General features: G+C 46.8%; 1 protein-coding gene across 4 annotated transcripts in view; it reads left to right on the top strand.

Moving 5' to 3' along the window:
• ADCY2 (adenylate cyclase 2) overlaps nt 1–26,863 on the top strand; it is a 417,821-nt gene that overhangs the window by 24,118 nt on the left and 366,840 nt on the right. The window lies entirely within an intron of this gene.

The raw sequence follows: 26,863 nt of genomic DNA, 5'->3' as shown, positions 1-26,863 counted from the left end.
TGGAGAGAGCCCTGGATGAGCTCCCCAAAGGGGAGGTTTCCAGTGGGTTCTGTCAGGAGGTTTGGTTGTTTTGTGGCCTCTGCCAAGCCACCATCCCCTTTTGGCCTTGGTTTCTCTTGCAAAGGGGAGGCTCTCTGGTCTCTGGTCTCTCTGCTCCAAAGGATGCTGTTGTTGTGGACAGTTCCCGTGGCCAGTCTCCCCGTCCCTGTCCCCTTCAGGCTCTTTGCAGGGCTGGGTGTGTAGCCCCAGGCTCCCAGCTCCTTCCCCGTCCCGGGTCCCCCCTCTGTCCACACACCACACTCTGGCCTCACCCCAGCACCTTCCAGGGCACACGCCGTCCCTCCTACCTTCACCGTGTGCACGTGGTTCAGGAGGAGGCCACTGGCCAGGCGCACTGCTCGTGGGCCTGTGGTACCCGCCTGGCGGTCTCTGCCTGCACCATTGTCACCTTGTTTGACAACGTGGCTTTGTAAGAGCCTTGCTGTCAGGAAGGGCCTGTCTTTGTTCTCCTGTTCTCCTTTTGTCCAGGATTCTCTGAGCTTACTTTTCCGTATCATGTCCAGGGAAAACTCCAGATGAGATCTGGATTTCAACTATGCAATTTCTTAGTTTTTGCTTTAAACGATGTAAAACATCTAGGAGATAATAAAAGGATATTATTTAAGATCCAGAGATTTGCTGTTGTGTTGCAGTGACTCTTTCCGTGGAATGATGTGGAACGTTCATCCAATAATTACGGTTTTCTTTTATGTCTGAAGACTGTTTTGTTCCTTCATAAAGTCAGTGGTCATTTTATTTAGACTTGTTCTGGGGTGCTTAAAATTTTTTTGTTTTATAAAAGGGATTTTTTTTCTTGTTTTTTTTTTTTAGTTTTTTTTAAAAGTTTATTTATTTTGAGGGAGACAGAGACCATGTGAGCGGGGGAGGGGCAGAGAGAGAGGGAGAGAGAAAGAATCCCAAGCAGGCTCCATGCTGCCAGTGCAGAGCCTGACACGGGGCTCAGACTCCCAAAACTGTGGGATCGTGACCTGAGCCGAAACTAAGAGCTGGATGCTGAACCGACTGAGCCACCCACGTGCCCCGAAGGGATCTTTTTTTTTTTTTTCTTCTTCTTTCCCTAATTACCTTTTCTATTTGGTTAATGTTGGTGCGTAAGAATACTATTTTTTTTTAATGCCTACCTGTATCCAGCAATCTGGGTGAACTCTTATTAGCTTTGTTAGTTTATCTGAGGGTCTCCGTTTATCTATATAGACAGCGTCACCGTCTGAAGATAATTTAAGAAAAAATTTTCTCCTTCCTTTCAAGTCCTGAATTCACTCTAATTCACGTGTGCTGTGTTTTCTGATTGTGTTAGCCAGGACTTGCCATGCAGAATAACACTATGCAAGTGGCCTCAGGTCTACGCCCAGCGTAACTGGAACACCTGTAATGTCAGCGGTGACATACTGTGTGCTTTGTTTTTATTATCAGTTTTCCTAGAACCAGTTAATCAGGACGAGGGCCTCCCACCTGTCAGGAATGCTCCCTCCAGGTGTTGCGTGACCCCTGTGTCCCCTTCATTAACCTTGCTGCCCTCAGAGCAGCCGTCCGCAACCTCCAGGGGCCCCCCACGTGCTCCACCCCTCACTCAGCATGCTGCAGTTTTTCCAGTGCCTCACCGTCCCCTCCCTTCGAGGAGGTAGACTCCTGGCGAGGGGGACGTGTTGTGTCTTCGCACCTAGGAGAGCCCTCGGCCAAGAGCAGGCTGCTCGCTCGGATTTCTTGGCAGATTTTTTTTTACCGTTCTTGGCATTCTCTTTTTACCTGTCTTTTGGTCCTATAACATTCATTTCTGTTCCATTGCTACTATCCCTGTTTTGCATGCTTTCCTACGTGACCTCACTTAGCCCCAGGTTGCTCCCTGAGGTGGCCACTGACACATTGCTGCTTTACGAGTGTGGACGTAAGACACGGGGTGACGAGGACCTTGCTCGCGCCCAGGCGGCCGGTGAATGAAGCAGCACACTAGACCGTGGGGGGCCTCGCTCTAGAGGCTGCCTCTATTTCGTGATACCATGCTTCTCTGCTGGGAGCGATTTCACCCCCAGGGGGTGATCGTCCACGTCTACAGACATGTCTGATTGTCCCACCCTGGATGGGGGACGCTGCGGTTCCCTGATGGGTAGAAGCCAGAGATAGAGCTTAACATCCTACAGTGTGCACTGGAGCACCCACCAGAAGAAAAAGATCCAGTCCCAAATGTTCGGGGTGCTGGGGCCGAGAAGCCCTGTATTATAGGATACGGTGCCTCAGTGGTGCTTTTAGGGAACCAGCTCTCAAACCCTCAGGAAGCAGAGTTGTGGCCACGAGTTGTCTGTTTTGATGAGGAACAAAGAGCGATTTTGCAGCGTGTGGGGAAGAACCAGCAGGTAGAAGGGTGGCCAGCTTGGAGGAGGGTTGGGAGTGTGGTCTGGAAGGAATTCCTGGGGAATCGAGGAAACTGGAAAAGAGGCGGGGGGGGGGGGGGTGGTCAGTTTGTCCTCAGCGCCTGGACAGCGCACAGAACCTCTCTCGGCCTTGGGTATTTGACTCCGGCACCAGCCGGCCCTTCCTGACGTCCCCGCCCACCTGCCAGCAGCCCCCCGACCCCACTGCTGACATTTGTTCCACGTGGCTGCCTCCTGGATGGAAAGGGTTTAAAAGTGATATTTTCTCGATGGTTCCAGCAACTCCGGGTGGAGTCGGTGGTAAATTGCAGAGTTTCAGGCTCTGGCTGCCTAGTGGGACGCTGGCATTTGAGATCGAAGTCCTGTCGATGCACTGCGTCTGTGCCCTGACTGTCCCGTCCATGCGATGACGGAGAGGCCAGGAGACCAGTGCTGTTCCTGTTTCCGTTCTTGTTTTCCTGAATGGTTCTGAAAAGATACTTGAACAGCTTTGCAGGGAATGTTCGTAGAGGCTTATCTAAGGTATTTGCTTTCTCTGTTCTGTTAGGTCAAGTCAGTGGGATAATTTTTATTATTTTTTTTAATAAACCAGTGGCTGTGTGTACAGGATATTTGGTTCCCTCTTCTGCACACGCACATGCAGTGACAGCATAGCAGTGGTCTCTGTGTGAGAGCTTCTAGAGCGTGGGCCCTTCCTGGGAGGGTGAGCCCTACAGGAAGAGGCTTAACGAGGTTCACAAATTGTGTCTCCCAGCTCTGGGGCCAGAGGTCAGAAATCAAGGTCTGGGCAAAGCCGTTCTCCCTCCGAAGGTTCTAGGGGAGGATCCTTCCTGTGCCTTCCAGCTACTTGTGGTTTCTGGCAATCCTTGACATTCCTTAGCTTGTAGACGTACCACTGCAGTCACACGTCATTCTCATCTGTGTCTCGTCTCTTCTTGCAAGGACACCCATCATACTGGATTTAGAGCCTCTTCTGATGATCGCATCTGTAATTGATCACATATGCAGAGACTCCATTTCCAAATAAGATCACGTTCACCGGTCCTGGGGGTGAGGGCTTGAACATATCCTCTTTGAGGGACACGGTTAAACTCACGACAGCTGTGATTTCACTGGAAGACATACCGTTCCCTAAGTGGATCGCGAGGAGCCACTTGGATCTCCTGTGACGTGATGCTCTAACGACCGCTCTCCCTTCTGAGATTTTGATAACTGCTCTTGATGTCGAGCTTCACTTAAACCGCAAATCCACCGTGCAGTTAAATGCGTGCCGTGGAGGTTTTGGCGCTTTTTAAAACCAGACGCATTTCGGAATGTGAACATCCTGTTGAAATAAAATCACACTCGTGAATCCAGAGAGAAGATAACCTGATGATGGCACTGCTACGTAAACAGACGCCATCACGAGCGGATGCTGGTGCATAAGGGAACCTCGCCGTGCCTCTGCCGGTCTGAATAACGCGAGTGAATCTTTTGGGCTCCTGCATTAGTGATGTGACACCCAGGGAGTTTTGCCTGGTACGTTTTTGTAATGCTCTGGGTTACTTGGTGAAGCCCAAGCTTTTAGACGATGTTTTATTTAATGAGTTTCTAGCAAGAAGGAATGCATTTCATCTCAGCAGATAGCTCCTGACTTAGGACCCTCTCTCTGAGACGAGAATACCGTTCAGAAGGCGGCAGGCAGGGCAGGACAGCAGTGGTCCCAATGGCTGGGACTTAGCATACGGATGCTGGGTTGGCCAAGTGAGGACAAGAAAGCCGAGATTTCTTTGCATTTGTCTCCAGTTTTCTGCTTCCTTCATACCCGCAGCTCATTGAATAGAGTTGAGGGAACGCACTCCTGACAACCTCCTTTCACCTTGGCAGGGAGACCACGCTCAAGTTGTTGTATAGATTTGTTAAAGTACCACCAAATTGAAAGGCTAGCATTTTGCTCCAGGAAGAAGACACTTCCTTGGTCGCATTACCTAAAAGGATGCCAGACATTCCCCAAGTGCCTGTATGTTTCCTTACAAAAGTAGGACATCAGTGTGCAAACATCTTTTTTTTGTTTTTCTGATTGAAAGCAGAAGAAAATGAGAGAAGAGAAAGGCTTCTTTCTCATAGGCTGTGAAACGGTACAGCATCAGTCTGCTTTTCCTTTAGTGCAGTCACCGGGAATGCCGCTACAGAATTTGTTTATCATCAGAAGAACCTAGTGGCCTGTGGATGGAGAGAGCAATCCAGCTTGGAGAGACCGCCCCTCGGTATCCGGGGCACCCGTCTCTAAGCCTTTGTGCACAAGGGCGTTTCTCAAGGGGCATTTTGGGTAACATTTTATTACTGTGAAAAAGGATACACCTGAGAAAAATGAAAAAGTAATGCAGATACTTACTTCATTTAGCAAGAGAGGTGAGGGGCGTTTAAACCTTGCATTCTTGCTGTTTTAACGGCAAAGATAATACGGACAAAATGGGAATGTTAAGGAAGCGCGGTGCAGCTGGGCCCAGCCTGGAGTGTAGTGATTTTGAGACCCTGCCCATTTCTGGCAGTTCAGTGGAGGTGGCCTTTCTGTATTCCCCGTACTGTTCGTTCCCAGCCAGAGCGAGGGGAAAGTCATACTGGCTGTGCAGTGAGCTGGGAATTGACGGCGACCCTTCCTGGGGTTTCCCAGCCCTCACCTTGCCCCAGTAGACAGTCTGCTGGCGTTTCCGGAGCAGTCCCTCTCTGCTTCCTCCTCTTTTCCTCCTTCTGTGCATTTCTGCGGAGGAGCCTAGGCCCTGGCCCTGGGGACGGGCATCTTAATTAAACTCCTGTCGGGGAATGAAACAGGCGCTGCCATAGTCACCCCTGCACTTGTGCAGTATCTCCCCCACCCCACACTCATATCGGTGTACATTTTAAAGACCGGGTGGCCTTGCAAACATCTTTGTTTGCTGGTCTGGTTTTCATGGGTAGTAGAGTTGTCACATACGTAGGGATCGCAGTGCAGATACTCGCGGACGTACTGAACGCATACACGTAAGCGGCCTGTCTGCTGGCCTGCTCCACCATCACGGCGATAGAAAACACTTCTGCTGTCCCTGTTCTCTCTTCCGCCGGGCGGTGTTCAGTGACTTTACGTACACAACTTACCCGATCTCTGCTACCCTCTAGGGTATACTTACTTCAGTACTAGTATTCAGTATACTTACACAAGTACCATTATTACTTGGAACTTGCCAGTGAGAAAACGAAAGCCCAGAGAGGTTAAGCCACCTTCCCAAAGTCACACAGCTGGGAAGACAGACAGAATTTGAACACAGCATTCTGGCACCATGATCACCGTGTATCATCTCCATATCATCACCATGTGCTTCTTGTCATGGAAAATGTGGGGTGTGACGGGGCGCCTGGGTGGCTCAGTCGGTTAAGCATCCGACTCTGGCTGGGGTCATGATCTCGCGGTTTGTGGGTTCGAGCCCCCTGTCAGGCTCTGTGCTGACAGCTCGGAGCCTGGAGCCTGCTTCGGATTCTGTGTCTCCCTCCCTCTCTCTGTCCCTCCCCCACTCACGCTCTGTCTCTCTCTCCTTCAAAAATAAATAAGCATTAAAAATTGAAAAAAAGAAAATGTGGGGTGTTTCCTGTCATGCTTCAGTGAATGACAGATTATTATGAGGAGGAAGGGACATATTTGGGAATTCTGGATTGTTCTATCTGAGCTGCTTTTAGGTTAGATGTCATTTGGAAAAACTTCAAAGAGAGGGAGCTGTTACTTAAAGATGCCATAAAATTGATCAATTCATGGGTTCATATTGTCAGCAGATATTCCCAGTTGAAGGGAATGTGATTTTCATTCCTCAGATGAATCCCCAAGAGAAATGGGACATATTTGACTCAAGAAACAAATGTCCATGTATATATTAGTCATTATTGTTTGGGAAATAATGGTAGCTTTTTTAAAAGTTTATTTTTTGAGAGAGAGAGAAAATGCAAGCAAGGGAGGGGCAGAGAGAGAGAGGGAGGAGAGAGAATCCCAAGCCGGCTCTGCACTGGGAGCGCAGAGCCAGACGCGAGGTTCAAACCCATGAACCGGGAGATCATGACCTGAGTGGAAGTCAGATGCTTAACCGACTGAGCCACCCAGGCGCCCCATTAATGATTGCTTTTATACTGAAGCTAACATCACTTCCTTACAAATAGATTCCTTTTCATTTCGCTTCTTTCTGCTGGTTTTCTCATCTGGTCCTTTCTTAGCTCCTATACACCTGCAGCAAGGCCGTATCTTTCCCATAGGAAAAACCCACCAGACTCAGAGGGTCCTGGGTGGGCATTTGCCAGGAGGCCAACTCAGGGCTCAGCGTTCATTTCAGCCGGGTACAGCCTTTCCTCGCGCTGCCCTGGATCTGGGTGCCACCTGTGACCTTGTTTGTAGGCTGCGTAGGATGGCTCTCGTGTTCCGGGAGGTGGCTGCCATCACGAGGATGCTGGTGTTTGCAGCCCTCGGGGCATCTGGAGGCACCACCTGGAGAAGCCCACGTGAAGTTGAAGGAAGTCATGACTGCAGTCTGGAATCTGGAGTGTTTTGTTGGAAGAGCTGGAACTTTACAAGGGAGGAAAAATGTTCTGTAGACTTCCAAAACGTCTGTTACGGACTCCGCTTCGGTGGGGACACTTTGGATGGTGGCTGAGCTAGGGCTCACTGCCTTCAGTGTTTGTGAAGGACTTTATGCAAGGTTGTGTTTGTAATGGAATTCTAGCTACTTTGTGCTTGTAATGAAGGGGGGTGCGGTTCTGTCCAAAGAAACGTGGGAGCCGGTGGATAAGACAGCCGGACAGCGTCAGGTCGGGACGGTGTGTGTGCGCCCATGCATGCGTGCAGGGAAGCTGCCGGCGGGAAGGGCGGTGAATTCTAGACCCCAGGCTGGAGCAGCAGCGAGTTCTTGGGAAAAAAATAAATGCAGACTTTAAATTATTTCCCATTAAGAGTTGCTAAGCAACACCTCGCTTAGCTTCCCCAGTATCCCGTGTTTCATGTCGCCTTTTCTCAGCAGCCGCTAATATCATCCTCACCCAGCTCAAGGGAAGGAGCAAGGTATATACCCCCCCAGATCAAATAAGGAGGTTTACACGGAGGAGACTTCACAGTAAACTTTGAGATTTGGGGTAAACAAAAATTGGAGACAACAGGTGAATACTATATTTTACATCCTCACCATGATATTTTTCTTTTCTTTCTGTATTTGCAGAGCTTCCTATATATGTTATACGTAACATGTATAGTACGATGTTATATGTAACGTATATATGTATAACATATATATAACATATATATTATATATGTAACGTATATATGTATAACATATATTATGTATAACATATATAATGTATATGTAACATAATATATATAGCATACATATCCATATATATACACATATACGTATATGTACATATATATATACATATATAATATGTAACATATATAGCATAATATAATATATTATATATTATATAAGTATAACATATATAATATGTATGTAACATATATATATAGCATACATATGCATATATATACACATATACGTATATGTACATATATATGTATACATATATAATATGTAACATATATAACAATATAACAATATAATAATTATATATTGTATAAATATAACATACAATATATTATATATCTATGTCTGTATCTTTATTATATATAGATGTATATATCTCTGTTGAATGTAATTTTCTCATTTGTGCGATGGATTAGGGTATTAACCGATACTCCAAGTTTTAATGAACTCACATATGTCATGTCTGTTGTGCCACCAGCTCCCTCAGGCCGGGCCTTTATGCGTCTCTCTGTGGCCAAGCCCCAGCCCAGTGCACAGAGTGGTGGACACCGAGGGGCAGGCAGGGTACTGATCGTGCTGGGAAGGGTCGACCTGGTGTTGGGTGAGGAGCAGGGGGAGAGGGGGAGGCGGAGGGCCCGGTGCTGCCTAAAGATGGTCCGTTTAACGCTCTGTGGCCACACGGAGCCTTCCTTCTGGGTACTCTAGTCCATAGGTTTCTGACCCCGGCTAGGGATTTTAGTAAGAATCAAACATTTCTTGGAGAATACAGGTGTCTCTTGGGTTCGGATCATTTACTTTTTAGACTTTATGGCCCAAGAATGGGGTTTATAATCCTTTCTTCCATCTCGGCTTCACCACCACAAAAACGAGCATCTCTCTCTGCTCTTGGGACGTGCCCAGACCCCCCAGGTGAGACCCAGAGCTGCCTGGACTGCTGTCAGCCTCCAGGAAGCTCCTGGGAGTTGTGGTTCCTTGCAACTGCTGCAAAGCCTGTGACCTGGTGCAGCAATAGTGCTGGGAAGTAACAGAGGCGTTTAGGACAGAAGATGTTCACCAGGAAGGGGGCGCTGACTTCGGCCCCCGGGTGAACGTGCGGCTCTGTGGTATTTGCTGCCCGGTGCTGTACGAGTGTCTAAGGGCCGCCGGACCCAAGTACCTCAGGTTGAGTGACTGGGGACAATGGAAATGCGCTGCCCCACAGTTCCAGAATCGAGGTGTGGCAGGGCCACGCTCCCTCCGCAGTTGTAGGAGACTCCTTCCTTGCCTCTTGCTAGCTTCTCGTGCTGCCCTGGCGATCAGTGGCGTCTCGGACTGCAGTTATGGGACCAGCCTCTCTGCCTTTGTCCTCCTGTGGTGCTCTCCCTGCGTCTGTCCGTCTTCCCATGGCTGCTTTCTTGTAGGGACATCAGTCATACTGGGGGACCGCCTATGTGTGTGTGAGCTCATCTTAACTAATTACACCTGCAGTGACCCTGTTTCCAAATAGGCCCATGTTTGGAGGTATTGGGGTTAGGACTTCCCATATCTGTTTGTTTCCTTTTTCTTCTCTCTCTCTCTCTCTCTCTTTGGCGTGGGCACACAGTTTAACCCATAATAAGTGCCAGGGAACTGAGAAGATAATAGGAGCTGTAGGAGCCTTATTTCTACTTTCTCATGTACCTGGGCATGTTCAAAGGCCCGGTGGACATAGAACACACATCTGTCAGCACCTGTATCTGCTACACGTTACGTGGGCCCCGTACAAACTGCAGTTGTTAAGAATTTCAAAACACTGCTAGGAGTTTACCCAAGGGATCCAGGAGTGCTGATGCATAGAGGCACTTGTACCCCAATGTTTGTAGCAGCACTTTCAACGATAGCCGAATTATGGAAAGAGCCTAAATGTCCATCAACTGATGAATGGGTAAAGAAATTGTGGTTTATACACTTTCTTACACCATTCACAAAAATGAACTCAAAATGAATAAAGGACCTGAATGTGAGACAGGAAACCATCAAAACCCTAGAGGAGAAAGCAGGAAAAAACCATTCTGACCTCAGCCGCAGCAATTTCTTACTTGACACGTCTCCAAAGGCAAGGGAATTAAAAGCAAAAATGAACTATTGGAACCTCATGAAGATAAAAAACTTCTGCACCGCAAAGGAAACAGTCAGCAAAACTAAAAGGCAACCAACAGAATGGGAAAAGATATTTGCAAATGACATATTGGATAAAGGGCTAGTATCCAAAACCTATAAAGAACTCACCAAACTCCACACCCGAAAAACAAATAATCCAGTGAAGAAATGGGCAGAAGACATGAACAGACACTTTTCCAAAGAAGACATCCAGGTGGCCAACAGGCACATGAAACGATGCTCAACATCACTCCTCGTAAGGGAAGTTCAAATGAAAACCACACTGAGATACCACCTCACGCCAGTCAGAGTGGCTAAAATGAACAAATCAGGAGACTATAGATGCTGGCGAGGATGTGGAGAAACAGGAACCCTCTTGCACTGCTGGTGGGAATGCAAACTGGTGCAGCCGCTCTGGAAAACAGTGTGGAGGTTCCTCAAAAAAGTAAAAATAGATCTACCCTATGACCCAGCAATAGCACTGCTGGGAATTTGCCCAAGGGATCCAGGAGTGCTGATGCATAGGGGCACTTGTACCCCAATGTTTATAGCGGCACTTTCAACAATAGCTAAATTATGGAAAGAGCCTAAATGTCCATCAACTGACGAATGGATAAAGAAGTTGTGGTTTATATATATAATGGAATACTACTTAGCAATGAGAAAGAATGAAATCTGACCTTTTGTAGCAACGTGGATAGAACTGGAGAGTGTTATGCTGAGTGAAATAAGTCATCCAGAGAAAGACAGATACCATATGTTTTCACTCTTATGTGGATCCTGAGAAACTTAACAGAAGACCGTGGGGGATGGGAAGGGAAAAAAAAAGTTAGGGAGGGAGGCAAACCATAAGAGACTCTTAAAAACTGAGAACAAACTGAGGGTTGATGGGGGGTGGGAGGGAGGGGGGGTGGGTGATGCGCATTGAGGAGGGCTCCTGTTGGACCATAAATTTCATATTTAAATAAAAGTAAGCAAAGAATTTCAAAACAGTGTCACCAGAGCATCAAATCCAGCGCGGGTCCTGTGTGGCCGCACGGGTGGCCCCAGGCAGCAGCGCACGGGTGCCCTCAACCCCCAGGCCAGGGAGCTGGGAGGCAGAGGGAGGGGTAAGGCCCTTTGTTCTTTCCGCACCAAGTTGCTTCAGGGGTGGGGGGTGAATGCCTGGGGGACAGGAGCATCCACCGAAGTGTGGGGAGTGGTCCACACAGTCAGTGAAGAAAGAAGGTGGGAGAAATTAGGAAAGGTGTTGGAAGGGTTGCTTGTCTCTGCTGGGGAGAAAATCGCCCCAAACAGAAAACTGTCCTAAGCTGAGGGTGGAGTCTTTTTGCCAACTAAACGTTCCAGCTCTGCCACACATGATTTATGACTGCTCGCGTCTGCTTGTTTAAATTCAGCTTTTAGTTTAACGAGCAGCTTTAGTTCCTGGGCTTCTGTTAACATATACCACTCTCTCAGAGTACAAGTCGTGTTACGTTGATTTCGTAATAAGCTGGTTTTAGCCATTTCGCCATCTGATAAGTTCAAAGCTGAGATTAACGAGCGTACTTTAAACATCCTCCGTGTGATAATTCTACTCCAAAGAGGAAGGCATTTCGGATGTCCGCTTCCAAACACGGTGAAGTAAGAGAGACTCGGTTTACCCTCCCACCTTAAAAAACTGCAAAATTGGGACAAAGTAACACGGAATGATGGTTTTGAGACATTGGCAAAGGGATGCTACAGGGACGTGAACTTTATGGGAAGGGAAATAATGGTGGGGTGGGGGTGGGGGGGTAGTTTCCTATGATTTCTCCAGCTTCCTGCCTTGAGAGAGACTCCAGAGATTTGTAGCTGGTCCTGTGAAGTCTCCACCTGAGCACCAATTAGCACATTCCATGGGAGGAACCCACAACGTTCAAGAAAGAACCTTCAGGAAAGAGCAGTTGGACTAATTCCTGGTATGGGACCCAGAAGAGCAGGTGGCAGTGACAGAGGAACATTCCTAACAGAAAGGGAGTCACTTCGTCAAGACCTGGTAGCTTCAAATGCCTGTAAGAGATTGACAATACATGAGGTGAAAATCCACAGTCTCACTCAAAGATTACAACTCTCTTCAAAACCGATGGGACAGAAGAAAGTCAACAAAGATATAGGAGATTTGAAAAGTGCTGCCAAACCGTTCGATTTGATGGGTGTTTATGGACTACCCCACCCAGCAACGCAGAGCACGTGTTCTTTCAAATGCACGTGGAACATGTCTCAAGGTAGACCATATTCTTGACTGTAAACGTTCCCTTGAACATGAAAGGATTACCCTCATAGAAAATATGTCCTTTGACCCTCATGGACTTTAATTAGGAATCAGTAACACAAAGAAATCTGGAAAACCAGTCAGTAATTGGAAATTAAACAACCCATTTCTAAATAGCCAGGAAGTCCCAGAAAGGGGATCAGACAGTATGCTGAACTGGATGAATGAGGAGTTGGTGCCTACCTCCTGTTGGGGGGGGGGGTGCATCCTGAATGGGGCTTGGAGAGAATTTATAGCATTGAATAGTTTCTGTTAGAAAGATGAAGAGCTCAAACCAGTAACTTAGGCTTCCACCTTCAGAAACTAGAAAAGGTAGTACAGATTAGAAGAAAGGAAATTAAACAAAGGAGCAGAAAACATTGACATTGTAAACAGAAAAACTAAATAGAGGACATCAATGAGACTAAAAGCGGTTCTTTGAGATGGTCAATAATATTGTTGAAACTCAGTAGGCAATCAGAAATAATGAAATAAGATGAAATTTCCAATATTAGAATTGCAAGAGGGATAGTTACTATAGGTTCTACAGTCTTTAACAGGTAAAGAAATATGAACAGCTTTATGCCGACAGATCCCACAATCTAGATGAAATGGAAGAATTCCTTGGAAAACAAACTAACAGAGTTCATTTAAGAAGGAATAGGTAGCCTGAATAGTCCTATATGTATAAAATAATTTGAATATGTAATTAAGTATCTTCCCACAAAGAAAACTCAGGTTGAAATGTCCTTCGTGGTGAGTTCTTACCAAAATTTTAGGGTAAAGTAATCCCAGTACAACACAAATTGTTCCACCAAATGGAAGAGGGAACATTTCCCAGCTCATGTCATGAGGCCACCATTATTCTGATTCCTAAACCAAAGGCATTACAAGGAGAGAAAAACACGGACCAAAATTGTCAATGAAAAATAAGAATAAAAAAACATAACATGTGTTCATATATTTTCTGTATAAAATATAACATGACCAAATGGAGCTTATCTCAAGAATTCGAAGTTTGTTTTACGTTAAAAAACTCAGTTGATGTGATTCATCGCATTAACGGATCGTTTCAGTAAACGCGCTATATGTCATCATTTGGGAGACGCGGAGGAGGCATTTGACACAACTCGACACCCCTTCACGTGGGATGGGGAGGAACCACCTCAAACTGATTAAAGGCAATTGTGAAAAAGTGTACCGTCGTTCCTGATAGTGAAAGACTGAATGCTGTCCCCGCGATCCAGAGTGAGGTCGGTTTGATCACAACCACCATGTCTCTTCCATGCTGTACGGACACCCTCGCTAGTGAAAATGGCCAGATAAGAAACAAAAGACATGCAGACTAAGAAATGAGAGTGGAATGGCTTTGCCTGTCTGTGCACTGCCTACTATGGTAACCACGAGCACAAGTTGCTACGTCAGTATTTTGAATCAAGAGGTACTCCAAATGGAAGCACTTAATTTTTTCTAATGTTTATATACTTATTTTGAGAGAAAGAGAGTGCGAGCAGGGGAGAGGCACAGAGAGGGAGAGAGAGAATCCCAAGCAGGCTCCACGATGTCAGCACAGAGCCCCATGTGGGACTTGATCCCACAAATCAGGACCTGAGCCAAACACAGACTCAGACACTTAACCTACTGAGGCGCCCAGGTGCACCTGTACACACTTTTGAAGACGAAGTATGAGAAAGAGAATGTAAACGATTTCATTCGTAATTAAAAAAAATCACTACATGATAAAATAATACAACCTAGGTACGTTACAATGAAATTTACCTACTTTGAATGTGACTGCTAAAAAATTTAATACTCTCCTTGTGACCTGCATTGTATTTGCATGGAATAATACTGGTCTATATCGAAAATCCTATGGAACCTAAAAACACCGCTAGCACTAGGACGTGGCTTTAGTGAGGTTACAGCTTACAAGAAATACGTTCTATTCCTGTATATTAGAACCTTCCAATCAGCAACTGAAAAAAAAATACCATTTAATATAGCATCAGAGATACAAAATACTTAGGAATAAACCTGAATAAATGTGTGTAACTTTCACACGGAAAACTGTAAGATGTCATTGTCAGAAGTTAACGAAACGAATACTGGGGGAGAGACAGATTCTGTTCGTGAATCCAAGCGCTCTATGTTCGGTTGACAGTTCTGCCCAGATTTATCCTCTGTGGATTCAGTGCCGTTTCAACGAAAATCCCGGCAAGCTTTTTTGTAGGGAGTAAGAAACAGATTCTAAAATGTGTATGGACGTGCAAAACACCCAGGGACGCCAAAACAAATTTGAGAAAGCCGAACGTGGCGATGCTATCCCACCGGATGCAGGATTTCTCATAAAATAAAATGACAGTAATCAGCATGGTGTGATGTTCGTATAAAAATAGACACCTAGGCCAGTGGGATTCAACAGACTGTCCAGAAATAGCCCCACACTTATATGGTCTGTTTCTTTTTCACTGTGTTCCAGGCCAGTTCTTTGGGGGGAAGTATAAGCTTTTGACGGTAGGTGCTGAAAATACCGGATATCCATATGCAAAAAATAAACTTCCACCCTTCGCTCACATAGTCCCCCCAAATTAACTGAAAATAGGTCACGGACTTAAAAGTTAGTTCTGACACTATGACACTAATAGAAATAAAACATTTCCATGTTTCCATGTCCATGTTTTTATTTCTGGTAGAAATAAAACATTTCCATCTTCCGAAGATCTTGGTACCCTTGGGCTAGAAAGCTGTTTCTTAAGTAGAAAGCACCAAAAATTGTGACCTGTTAAAGGGAAAAACCCATCAGTAGGATTTGGTCAAAATCAAGCTCTCTTACTGTTGAAAGGCACTGCGAAGAAAGTGAAAATTCATGCCGCAGAAAAACAACTATAAGACACAGATACACCTGATAAAGGTCCTGTACTTTGGGTGTATAACAGAGTCTTACAACCCAGTTTTACTTCTTTTTTTTTTTTTTTAAAGTAATTCTGCACCCAATGTGGGGCTTGAACGCACAACCCCGAGATTCAGAGTCACATGTTCCACCAACTGAGCCAGCCAGGCACCCTGCTAATTTTACCTTAACAAAGGTGTGAAAAGGGCGTGTGAGCTGTTTTATTGATACAGAGATCTTGTGACTCGCCAACACATGTAGCAGGTCTGGGATGGAACCCGCTGCTCTTTTCCCGCCTTCCTTCCAGCCTTCCTTCCATTCTGATGTGCTGGCCGTGTCCCCTCCTTGCCTTTATAATGGCAGGAGAAGAAAGTCACTGAGGCGTTCTTAGAGAATGGCAGGCAATATTTCCATTTTTATCAAGTCTAAGAAGGAGGTGATTCCTTGAGCACAAAGATTTATTGCCTCTTAAACTTTTTAAAAGATGGGCAAATCCCTTGCGGAGTCATTTGAAATTCAATTTCTGTTCAGCCTGTTTTTTAAAGGGATATTTTTCATTGAACATGATACACACTCACGCACTTGCAAAAGGCCTAGATCATAATCTGTATTTTCTGTAATGCTCTTGATATGCAAAAATCACTTTTATTACTCTTTTTACCTCCTGATGGGCGGTGTAGCCAAAGAACCAAATGTTCTGAGAACCATAAAAACATAGATGCATTACTCTAAAAATTATGAAACAATGACAAATAATTGCCACTTTTTGTAGACAAACTCATTTTCTTGTAGAAGGGAAGTAAATGGGGGGGGGTTGTATTATAATAAAGTAAAAAAAAAAAATAACCAAATCTAACTTTGTCGTATTGGCCCAGGTGTGGGCAAACAGACCAAGGGGACAGAGGGAGAGCTCGCAAAGACCCCGTCTTGTGGGGCAGAGGGGAGTTAGCATAGGGTCAGACAGGGTGGACTGTTTGGCAGGTGGAAAACTGCCTGTGTGAAATAGATGAACGAAAGAAAGTAATCAATTACCTTATGGGAAACAACAGATCCTACTGCATTCCATGTAAAAATCGGAATTCTAGGTGGATTAAAATCTCAGTGAGGAAAGCAGATCCTTAAGGTTTTCATAAACACGTAGAGGGAAAGCTCTTTGTAACGTCGTCGTAGAGGGCCCGTGCAAGCAGCCATGAGAAGCACAAAGCAAACAGACAAAAACCCGGAACACGTTACAAAAGGAGAGGGATGAAGAAACAGAAGGAAAGACCCATCCCCATTACCGTTATTTCTCTGTGGATGAGCTATAGTGAATCCTCTGTGCGTGCACAAGGAGGCGTGTGGGCAAGTCAGTGGGGAACTGGATAAATCCATTACAGGATTGTCCTTCAGTGAAGTGTTAAATAAGAACCAAATGAATAAAACAGATCTACGTATATCAACACCGATAAATCTTGAAAGCGTGGCGTCGAATGAAACAGGAAGTTTTGGGATCACGCTGATAATCTGTGTGTCTGTGTTTTGAATATGCAGAAGTACAGCCCTTAGATGAAAACAGAGAGGAGACGGGCGCCTGGGCAGCTCGGTCAGCTGAGCATCAGACTTCGACTCAGGTCACGATCTCGCGGTTCGTGGGTTCGAGCCCCGCGTCGGGCTCTGGGTTGACGGCTCAGAGCCTGGAGCCTGCTTCGGATTCTGGGTCTCCCTCTCTCTCTACCCCTCCCCAGCTCGCGCTCTGTCTGTCTCTCTCTCTCTCTCTCTCTCTGTCTCTCTCTCTCAAAAAAATAAGTAAACGTTAAAAAAAACAAAAGAGAAAACATGGGGGACAAAGAGTAACCTACTGATCTTAGCCTCCTGGGATTTTCTGGGGAAGAAGGAAAGAGGATGTGAAAGGGAGATTCTAGGTCTAACGTCCTCAGTGGCCGTGTGCGTGTTACATACACACGTAAAAGTAGAGCATCGAAAGCCAGTTGAGCGCAATGCGTGGTGTATGAGGTGCCTTTATGGGGTGGCTGTCCTATTATTTCTTGTACTTTTAGAACTGCTGCTTTTGCTGGTTTTAGTGTTTTGTTTTGTTTTTTACCTTTTACAGTAAAATTTTAAAAGTAAAAAGAAGTCAGATGTGCTGAATATAACTTTGCCTTTGACCTGCGTTTGCCGGCTAGCTTTTATCTTGCCTCTAGGCTGAGGGCTGCCCCCCGCCCCTCACTGTTGCCTCGCCCCACAGCCTCCCTTGTGATGTTGACCATCCTGAAAAATAAGCCCTCCTTCCCCCCACTCCCTGAATTTGTGTTCTTGTTACTCGTTATAATCAGAAGTGTTCTATTTCTGAAACTTAAATATATAGCACTCTACAACTGCCAGGGAATGTGATACCGAATGATGGTGGGATTTGGTCCCTGGGATCTGCATTCCCAGTCAGATGTTCAAAGGTTATGATGACTTAGAGTAAATAACTAAAAGGTGACATCATTAAATTTACTTGGAATAATTACTTGGGGGATTAATGGCCATAATCCTTAAATCCTATAAAGCAGTTGTTATTATAATTAAATATCAGTTCTTTTTGTTGGATCCCATCTGTTCTAAAACAAATAAGCAATAACCCGAAACCCTAAGCCAAACAAACCAAACTACTGAAAACAATACAATGAGAATGATCAAAATAACGGCATCTGGGCCTTGAGACTTTACGCAAGCATGCTACGGGATGTGACATGCTGTAGTTTTTGACTTTTTTTCTACTGACCCATATGATGACAATTCTATCCTTAGCATGGAAAAATTAAATAAGATAATTGTAGACTGATTAAAATCCTGCCACTCTCTTCCTTTGGTTGTCTTTTTTGCGTGTCTTCTTTTGAAGTATGTGCTCTGTAATAAAAATAATAAAGTATGTGCTATGGTTTAACCACACACACTCGGTGTGGAGCTCGCAGGGACTTGGTCAACATGTACGGCTTTGTATTCTGTGTCAGCTTCGTGCTGCACACATCTTTGAGGAAGATGAAACTCAGAATCTAGACAGGGTAGTTGATAACTTCTTTCCTTGCTGGAAATGCAAAGTCACCAAAGCCAAGTACGGGATAGATGGAAGCTGCATGCTTTAAGGATGCGCACGGACTCTGAGGGCTGTCTTATCAACTAAAAGTGGAAACATGCTTTTTGGAGGGCATCTATCTGCTGGCGTCTGGTGTGGCCTCTGTAAGCCTCAGTCTGATCATTTGTGAACTTCACAGTGAGGGGAGAGCACAGAGACCCTGGGCCTCATGGGGCGGAGATAGGGTCCTATAAAGTGTAATCAATATTGTGATTGTATAAAGAGCTGATCGTTCCAGCCGAGAGTTCTTGGGTGTCTGTCTCGTGGGAGGTCTGCCTCGTCCAAAATCTCTTCTGTTTCTCTATAGGATGATCTGATTATGGGGAATTCACTTTCACCCAAAATGCCAGTTTATGATCTTGTTGTTACTCAGAGAATGTGTCTGTCTGCTAGGCAATGACCTTGTAGGGTGTCGGGTTACCCGGGAACCCTGGTCACTTGTGTATGTGGTGAAGATCAGACCCAGGTGGGTTATGGCTCTCCTTGGGTATTTGCACAATGGGGTCACTGCTTTTGGCAGGTTATGCTGGGCAAATGGCTTGGGCTCTGCCACTTGGAGAGCTTAGGGGATCAGTGTCAATGTCTGGCTGATACTCAAGTGAGCCAGTTTAAGGTCCCCTCCGTAAAATGTGGTCCAGTGAAAAGGATGAATGTTTTTGCAATAAGAGCATTTCCCCTCCATTGGAGGAAAACCTAGGCTTGCTGTGGCTGCCGTCTTTTCTGGATGCCCCTTCGCTCATTATTTCACACATGTCCTAGTGTGGGAAACTGTCTTTTTGTCACGTGACACGATTGGAATCTCCAGCAAGACCCGGAGTCTGGAAGGATGCTCATGTCTAACCACTGGAAACGGTCCCATTGCAGATAAGCTGTTACTTAATTAAAATTAAGAATAACTTTTCCTCAAGAGTCCAAAAAGATTTCTAGCTGATTCCAGTTGGAAGAAAAAAGAGCCCCAGGAGTAGCTGGAGAATGTGGCACCTGCTAAAGAAACAGCTAAGGTTTCCTTCTCGTTTTTAGTACAGGAGATTGTGCCTGTGTGGTCAGCGGTGGGGACAGCACCTTCCAGAACACGTAGCCAAGCATGGCTCCAGCTTCACTCGTAACGCTGAGGTGCTGATATCCAGCACAGTTAAACAGAGACCTTGGGCACCTAGAATTGGTGGATGTGCACAGTATCCTCAGTTTGGCAGGTATTTTTTTCCCCCAACAAGTAATAGAGTGGCTTCGTGATGGTGGCTTTCTGTAGATAAAGGCCGCAGTTAAAGTTTTAGAAGCTCCTGGAAATCCCTGTGCGTTCTACTGTTCCTCGATTTGGTTCAACAAGTAGTTATTTGTTGTAGCTTGTGCTTGTTGTGGCGGGTGCCTGCTTCTGGACCGTGCAGTTCGAGCGTAGGGTACAGAAGAGACCAGCATGCCTTACCTCAGGGAGCTTACAGTCCAGAGGCACAAAGTGTAGGCACAATATGCCACACATCCCTAAGTTACAGACTTTGTTAGGCATGGCTAACGCGACCTGGAAGGGAGAATGACAGGAGGCAGGGAGCGTGCTGGCGGATTTGCAGGGATCAGCGTGATGGTGAGGGGCCGTCCCACACGGACGGCCGCCATGGACATGGCCTGAGGGGTCAGCCTGGTGGTTTGGGGAGAGCACGCAGGCCGTCAACACCCAGACCCCAAGTCTGGCTTTGCCACTTGCTGACCGTGAACGGCTTAATTTCTTTGAGCCTCAGTTTCTTCGTGTGCCAAATGGGTATATAGGGACACCTGGCAGGTCACTGTCCAGATCTGATGAGTGATGAAGCCTCTGGTGCTGCAGCTAGCTGTCACGGAGGGAGAACCAGTCGAAGGTTCTAGTGGGAGCAGCAGCGTGGAGTCTGCAGTATGAGCTCCTGCCCCTGGGGGTGGGGCTTGGCCCCCCCCACTCTTCAGCACCACTGGGAGCTCCTGGGTGGGAGAGGGGACTGCAGGCAGCTCCACCAGGGGCAGTGGAAGGGGGCTCATGTCTTCATTGTCTCTTTTCCAGCTCCTTCAATGTCACCAAATATACTACTGCCCGGAGACCGTGAGCGTATTTCTCTGTTGTTGGTCCGACCACACAGAATTGTGAAGAGATCGTGGCCTTTTGGTAGAGTTTCTTGTATATCATGCTTTTTTGTTTGCCTTTTACAAGGAACTGCAGACACTGACTTCAAATGCTCACATACACACGCGAATCGACACATATATTCTATATCTTGAAACCTCATTAATATGAGATATTCTTGATTAAGAGGCTGATCATTCATTGGACTCCCACCACATTAAATGAAGCAGTTATGTCTGCTATTAACAGGCAGGTGTCACCAGGCACCTGAGGTCAGTCTGGTTGTAAGGGAGGCTGCAAGGCGGGGGGGGGGGGGGGGGGGGGGGGGGGGGGGGGGGGGGGGTGCGTGGTGCTTCGTGTCCTGCGGACGGGGAGGGGGTGGCGGAGAAGCCAAGACCGGCTGCGGGGTTCTGCACTGGGGCAGACGCAAACAGGAAGAACTCAGGAGGGCGCCAAAGAGTGTGGTGCCATCCAGGTGTCCAGGTGAGATGCCTGAGAGTCAGACAAGAGTTTGGAACCAGAGAGAAAGGCAGGCATCAAGGCAGGGATGTGAGCCTCATCGTGGCAGAACGCAGAGCTGTGGGTAGGATGGGGGGGGGGGGACCCAGAAACAGTGGCCCAGACTGCGACCCCCTCCGAGCGAGGGCCAGAGACGCGAGGGGAGTCAGAGTGTGGTGACCTCCGGGTCTCGGATAGAGGAGAACAGAGATGCTGCACAGATGTCCAGAACTGTCAGGATCGAAGCTTTGCACCTTTGAGTGATTCCCCGGTCGCACACGGTGAGGCCGTTCCGGAGACGTGGTGCCTGCAGGTAACACTACTGAGCGTGCACGCTCCGAAACCGTGTGTTGAGTGTTTCTTGCACAGAAAAGGGGGTGCAGGAGGAGACTTAGAGGCGGTGAACACGTTCGTGATCTCGGTTGTGGTGACACTTTCACAGGTGGCTGCGTATCTCCAAATGCACCAAATTGTATGCGTTAAAAATGTCCGGTTTTTTTGGTGTAAATGAATCCATTTTCTTTTTCTTTTTCTTTTTTTCTTTCTTTTTAAGAGAGAAAGGGCCGAGGAAAGCCTGCTTAGTGTAGGCTGTGCAAAATTGGAAGCGAAACGGGCAGAGTGTCTGTCTGCCCAGTGAACGTGAGGTTTCTACTGTGCTGCTTTTCTATTTACTGAAAAACAAACCCCCGTATAGAGATGGCACTACAGTCATTCAGTGAAGGAGGCTCTTGATTTTCCTTCACGGGAAGATAGAGGATTCATTGAAGAAACGTACCTTGTGGGCGCAGCTTTTGTGATTATGCTCCAAAATGGTTAATTGCAGAAGCTTTCTAAGTACTTCTCTTTTCCTAAGGTACTTTTTAAATCTTTTCATTTAGCTTTTGAGAGTCAACGCAAGGATTTTAAAAGAGGAGTTATTATCGGAGCCCGTTTCAACCTGAACACCTTGGACCTGGTCCTTGCTGTGTGTGCAGATAGCATTCTTGGTGTCCTTGTGTCCTGTCCGGCGTGCCTTCCAAGGGTTGCCCCAGACACCGCGCTGTCGGGGTGAAAGGGGACGTGTCGTCACAACGTGTAGCCTCAGCTCCATCCACGACGAGCGGCGCTTCCCTGAGAGAAATTTCTTTTCTTTTTTTTTTTTTCAACGTTTTATTTATTTTTGGGACAGAGAGAGACAGAGCATGAACGAGGGAGGGGCAGAGAGAGAGGGAGACACAGAATCGGAAACAGGCTCCAGGCTCCGAGCCGTCACCCCAGAGCCCGACGCGGGGCTCGAACTCACGGACCGCGAGATCGTGACCTGGCTGAAGTTGGACGCCTAACCGACTGCGCCCCCCAGGCGCCCCTCCCTGAGAGAAATTTCTTAAATGGAGATAGAAAGGAATCTAGGAAGGTAGAGATGTGTTTCCAAGTGTCAAAGCAAAAACAAAACAGAATTTAAGAGGGCAAAAAAATCAACACATAATAACTAAAATCTGCCAGATGAGCCGGAAAGCTAGAAGTTTTTTGCCCCAGAAGCCTGGGAAGGAGAGGCGAGCCCGTTCAGGGCTGGGCGTAGAGCCCCCTGGAATTACCACGGCCCTTCCATGTGCAGATGGTGCTGCCACCACATGACAGATGAGGGGCTAGATCGCAGGGACCCCTCCCGGGGCTGCCTGCTGGGGACGGAGCCTCGGGACCTGGGCAGGGCTCTCTGCTTTTGGAGGCTGTGAGCCCAGCCCGGGTCTGGGTGAGGGTGTGCAGGGCAGGACGTTTCTGGAGGCACAGTTCTGTTGGGAGAGGGGGTTCACATGTCCTGGACAAAGATCAAGTGGCTAAGGCCTACACATGCCTTGACTTCTCGCAAGAGCTTCTGGGGTGTGGAGGGGAGGCTTCCAGCGACGTCACCGAGAGGGGTTTCAGGGACTGGTGGGTGGGAGACATGGCAGGGGGGTGAAATCACTGGGCCTCGTTGCTGCTTGCTTTCAAATGGCCGAACTTCCTGAATGACCTCAAATAATTGTTTACTTGTACAGACACATACATGTATTTGTATATAATACAGAGCTTTAAAATACCAGCATTAATACTGATTTTATCTGTACATAAAGATCGCTTTAGGTATTTCCCCCCCCCCCCCCATTTCTATGCCTCTAATTGCTTTCTCGTCCTGTTGTCTAACCCATTTGTGACCGTATTTCATAGTGGCTGTAACAATTTGCACCTGGGCCACATTTCTTACTAAAGTAGGATTGTCTCCAGAGTTTCCTCACTGAGTAAGATCCCAGCATTTGGACTAAGACTTTTATTTACATAATTACATTTAAGGTTAAGTAAGTATCTATCCATTCCTTTTTTTACTCCATGTTTTTATAAAAAAAAAACAACTCATTGTTGACTTGTGTTAAGTGCCTTTTTGACATCTTAAGAAATGGATTCTGTAGATCTTTTTTTTTTTTTTCAGCTTATATATTTATTTTGAGAGAGAGCCTGGGGGAGGGGCAGAGAGAGGGAGACAGAGAATCCTAAGCAGGTTCTGCGCTCTCAGCAGAGAGCCCGAAACGGGGCTTGAACTCAGGTACTGAGAGAGCATGACCTGAGCCGAAATCAAGAGTCAGATGCTTAACTGACTGAGCCACTTAGGCGCCCTGGATTCTCTAGATCTTTTAATGTAATCACTTATATTTTAGGATTTTGATTGCTCATCGTAGTCTCTGGCATTATACACTGCAGCGTTTGTCTGCTTTTAAATAACTTTTGTCCCAAATTCCACCACGTCTGGCACTGAAATTGTACCCCAGATTAAATGTACTGCTTTTTCCAGGCATACCTTTTCATAGCCTTTTATTTTTAATCTCTCTGGGATACTTTATGAGTTTCTTTTATATAGAATGGAGCCTTTATATATCGGTTTCTAGCACGAAATAGCCTATAATAGGTTAGCGGCATCTGCATTATTGTGTTCAATAGTTTGGGTCTCAGTTCTGCCAAGTAGACGCACACACGTGAACCCAGGTACTTATGTGTGTGCTGCACGTACACACAGTCTTCCCCAGGTGGTCTGTTTGCCTTTTCTTTCCTTCTCTCTCTCTCTCTTCTTTATCTTTTTATTTTTGGGGGGAGGGGGATGGTTTCTCTAAGCCCTCAATTGATTTTATTTTGCCTTGTTACCTTTGTTTTTATCTTAAGTTTATTTATTTTGAGAGAGATAGAGAGTGCACGTTGGAGGGGCAGAAGGAGAGAGAGAGAGAATCCCAAGCAGGCTCCATGCTGTCAGCACAGCGCCAGATGCAGGGCTCGAACTCATGAACCCTGGGATCATGCCCTGAGCCGAAATGACGAGTCAGACGCTTAACCTGAGCCAGACAAGCGCCCCTGGTGTTTACTTTATGGCGTCCTTTGTTTGCCTTTTCTTCTGCTGGTAGAAATTTCGACTCCAGCAGACCTGCAGCGGAGAGAAGTAGGGGGGCTCACCATTCCTGCAGAGCGGGGGCCGGCGTGCCCACCGGAGGAGGTGCAGGGAGTGAGGAGCCCACAGAAAAAAGGCTCCCCGTGGCCAAGGTTTAAGGTGCTCTTATGGAACTAGAGCTGGAACCAAAGTCCTGCACTTACGGTTGACTACAAGGGGTGGCTGCGGGCTGAATAAAGAGCAAAGCGCCGTAGAGGGCCCGGGACAGAGCTGGAGGGCCTGGGAAGGGAGCAGGTGCCAGGCGCAGAATGCCTGCGGCTTCCGAAGTGTTTCTGGAGGGCCTGGGGCTCCCACAGAAGGGAGGTGGGAGGCTGAAGGGCTTTCCTGAGCCCCCACAGATGTGGAGATCAGAGGTGAGCCCCGAAGCGGCCTGTCAGCCCTGCTGGGGGCAGAGGTACCCTGCTGAAGCCCCGCTGCTCACACGGATCCTCTCTTGCACACGTCCTCTGTCCTGCCTGGGAATATCTGGAACTTCGGTTCTGGGTACATCGGGAATATCTGGAACATCCGAGACCTCTAGGTGCTGAGATAGGGCCAGGGCCTCTGGTCACTGTTGCCCACGGCTGCAGGGCTCAGTCTCCACGGGGATTTAAAAATCGTGTCCTCCCTGCCTCAAAGGCAGTATCATGAGAATAAAGGGAAGATCGGGGGGGCCCCACACGGGCCCCAATCCGGCAGCGATGTCCGTTCTCCCTCCTGGTTCGGGGTTACTAGCACACCTGGCGTCTCCCAGGCTGGACTTCTTCTCCCCCATGTGAGCTTTAGTTTTCTCCAGGGCCTTGACCTGCCTCAGGTCTCGGCGTTGAGCAGATTCATTCATTATTGATTGTCGTCTTCTCAGCTTCAGAAACTCCCCGAACAGGTCCGCTTAACGCACACTTTCGTTCCACAAACATCCAAACTCTCTTTCATTTTAAAATGTTGCCCCACAAGACAGGCTGAGAAACAAAGCCCTCTTTCTTCTTAGAACGAGCAGGACTCCAGCAGTGTGGTATTAGAAGCCCCACCAAAAACAGGAACAGCAAACAGGTGCTGGGTCCGCTCAGGCTGTGCTGCTGAACACGAGCAAGCAACACAATAAATAAAAACAAAATGGAAAATCCTTAGCCCCCTGGCGAGATACGTGATAACTGACTCTAGGAACAGGGAGGCAATTGACTTTCCACTTTGGAAGGAGCCACTGGAGGCAGAGTATTTAGTTTTCAATTCCTGTTAGAAAACAGTTTGCACATATTTCAAAGTCTGTGGGATAAATTTGCCGCTGGTTCCTACTTTGCTGCCTGGTTCCTGTAAGTTTCCATCCATCACTTGCATACACATACATGGCTCAGGTGTCTGTTCGCAGGATCTGGCAGAAGGCTCCTGTCAGACAGGTGTTCAGTCGTGCTGTGCGGAAAAATAGCGCCGCATTACCGAAGTTGTGATGGAATAAAAGTGCATTCCCATGCGATGAAAAAAATGAAATTCACGGCTAAATCCACCTTGAGGAGCTGCCCCTGTGCCTGTGTCAGAAGTTTCTGTTGGACATTTTCCTCCGCACTGACCTGTTCTTGAGCTCATATTCTGCCCTTGGTTTGGTAACCTGCCTTTTCCACACGTACTTAAAATTGTTCATCGGCATTGATTTAAATTCCTCCGCAGTTTACCTCTTGTTAGATGTTTGGGCTACTTGAAATTTTCTCACTATTATGATCATACTGTGATAACTGCCCCTGGTCCTTATGCAGAGAGCTGTTCCTGTGCTTTTTATAGTCATTTCTTGGGATAGATTGCAAAATGTGAAAGTGCTGGTCCAAAAGAGTATTTGTAAGGTTCTAGACTATACTTCCAAACAGCTTTGCTGAGAAGATTTAATATGTTATTCCCCACTTGGGAGATAGGGTTCATTCTTTTTTTAAAAAATTTTTTAAAAAAATTTAGAGAGAGGACAGGGGAGAGGCGGGGGGGGGGGGACAGAGGATCTGAAGCGGGCTCTGTGCTGACAGCAGAGAGCCCTGCGTGGGGCTCCAACCCACAAACCATGAGATCATGACCTGAGCCGAAGTCGGACGCTTAACTGACTGAGCCACCCAGGCGCCCCTCTTTTTTTTTTTTTTTTTTTTTTTAAACCACAAGGACTTTAACCGTACTTGCCATCTTTCCTAGGCTCTTGTTTGTGCGATGGATAACGTCATGAGTATTCATTTGAGGTTAAGACAGATGAATAAAATTAGTGACTGCAGACGTGCTTACACTGTTATCTCTGCTGACTGCTGACGTTCAGTTGTACTGTTAGGGAAGAGGGGCTCCACCTGTCCCGCCATGTGTGAGAGAGGCTGGGATCCAAAAGTCCATCTGAGAAGTTCATGATTATATGCTGTTCCACACAGCTGATGGGGAGGTCCTTGCACTGTGCACATGTGAGGGAGAAGCCTCCACTAAATGTGAGGATACCACTCGTTATGTGGGATGAAGATGATATAAATTCCTACTTAATTTAAAACCGTAATCACAAATCTATGTGATACGTACATTTTGCGAATCATTGCTTATGGAGATCAGGAGCGGCATTGATACAGTGGCCCCCTTGCTGGTGGATGGACCTCCATATTGGAAGCTGGAGGGAGCTCCTGTGAGGGAGAGAGGAGGGGCTGTCTGTATTCAGTTGGACCCTTCAGTTTAAAAATCATCTAGGATTCTGTGTTTGGGTGTGTACATATATTCATTTCTGTTTATT

The sequence above is a fragment of the Leopardus geoffroyi genome, chromosome A1 (assembly GCF_018350155.1).
Source record: "Leopardus geoffroyi isolate Oge1 chromosome A1, O.geoffroyi_Oge1_pat1.0, whole genome shotgun sequence".
Lineage (NCBI taxonomy): Eukaryota > Metazoa > Chordata > Mammalia > Carnivora > Felidae > Leopardus > Leopardus geoffroyi.
This window is presented reverse-complemented; position numbering and strand designations above follow the sequence as displayed.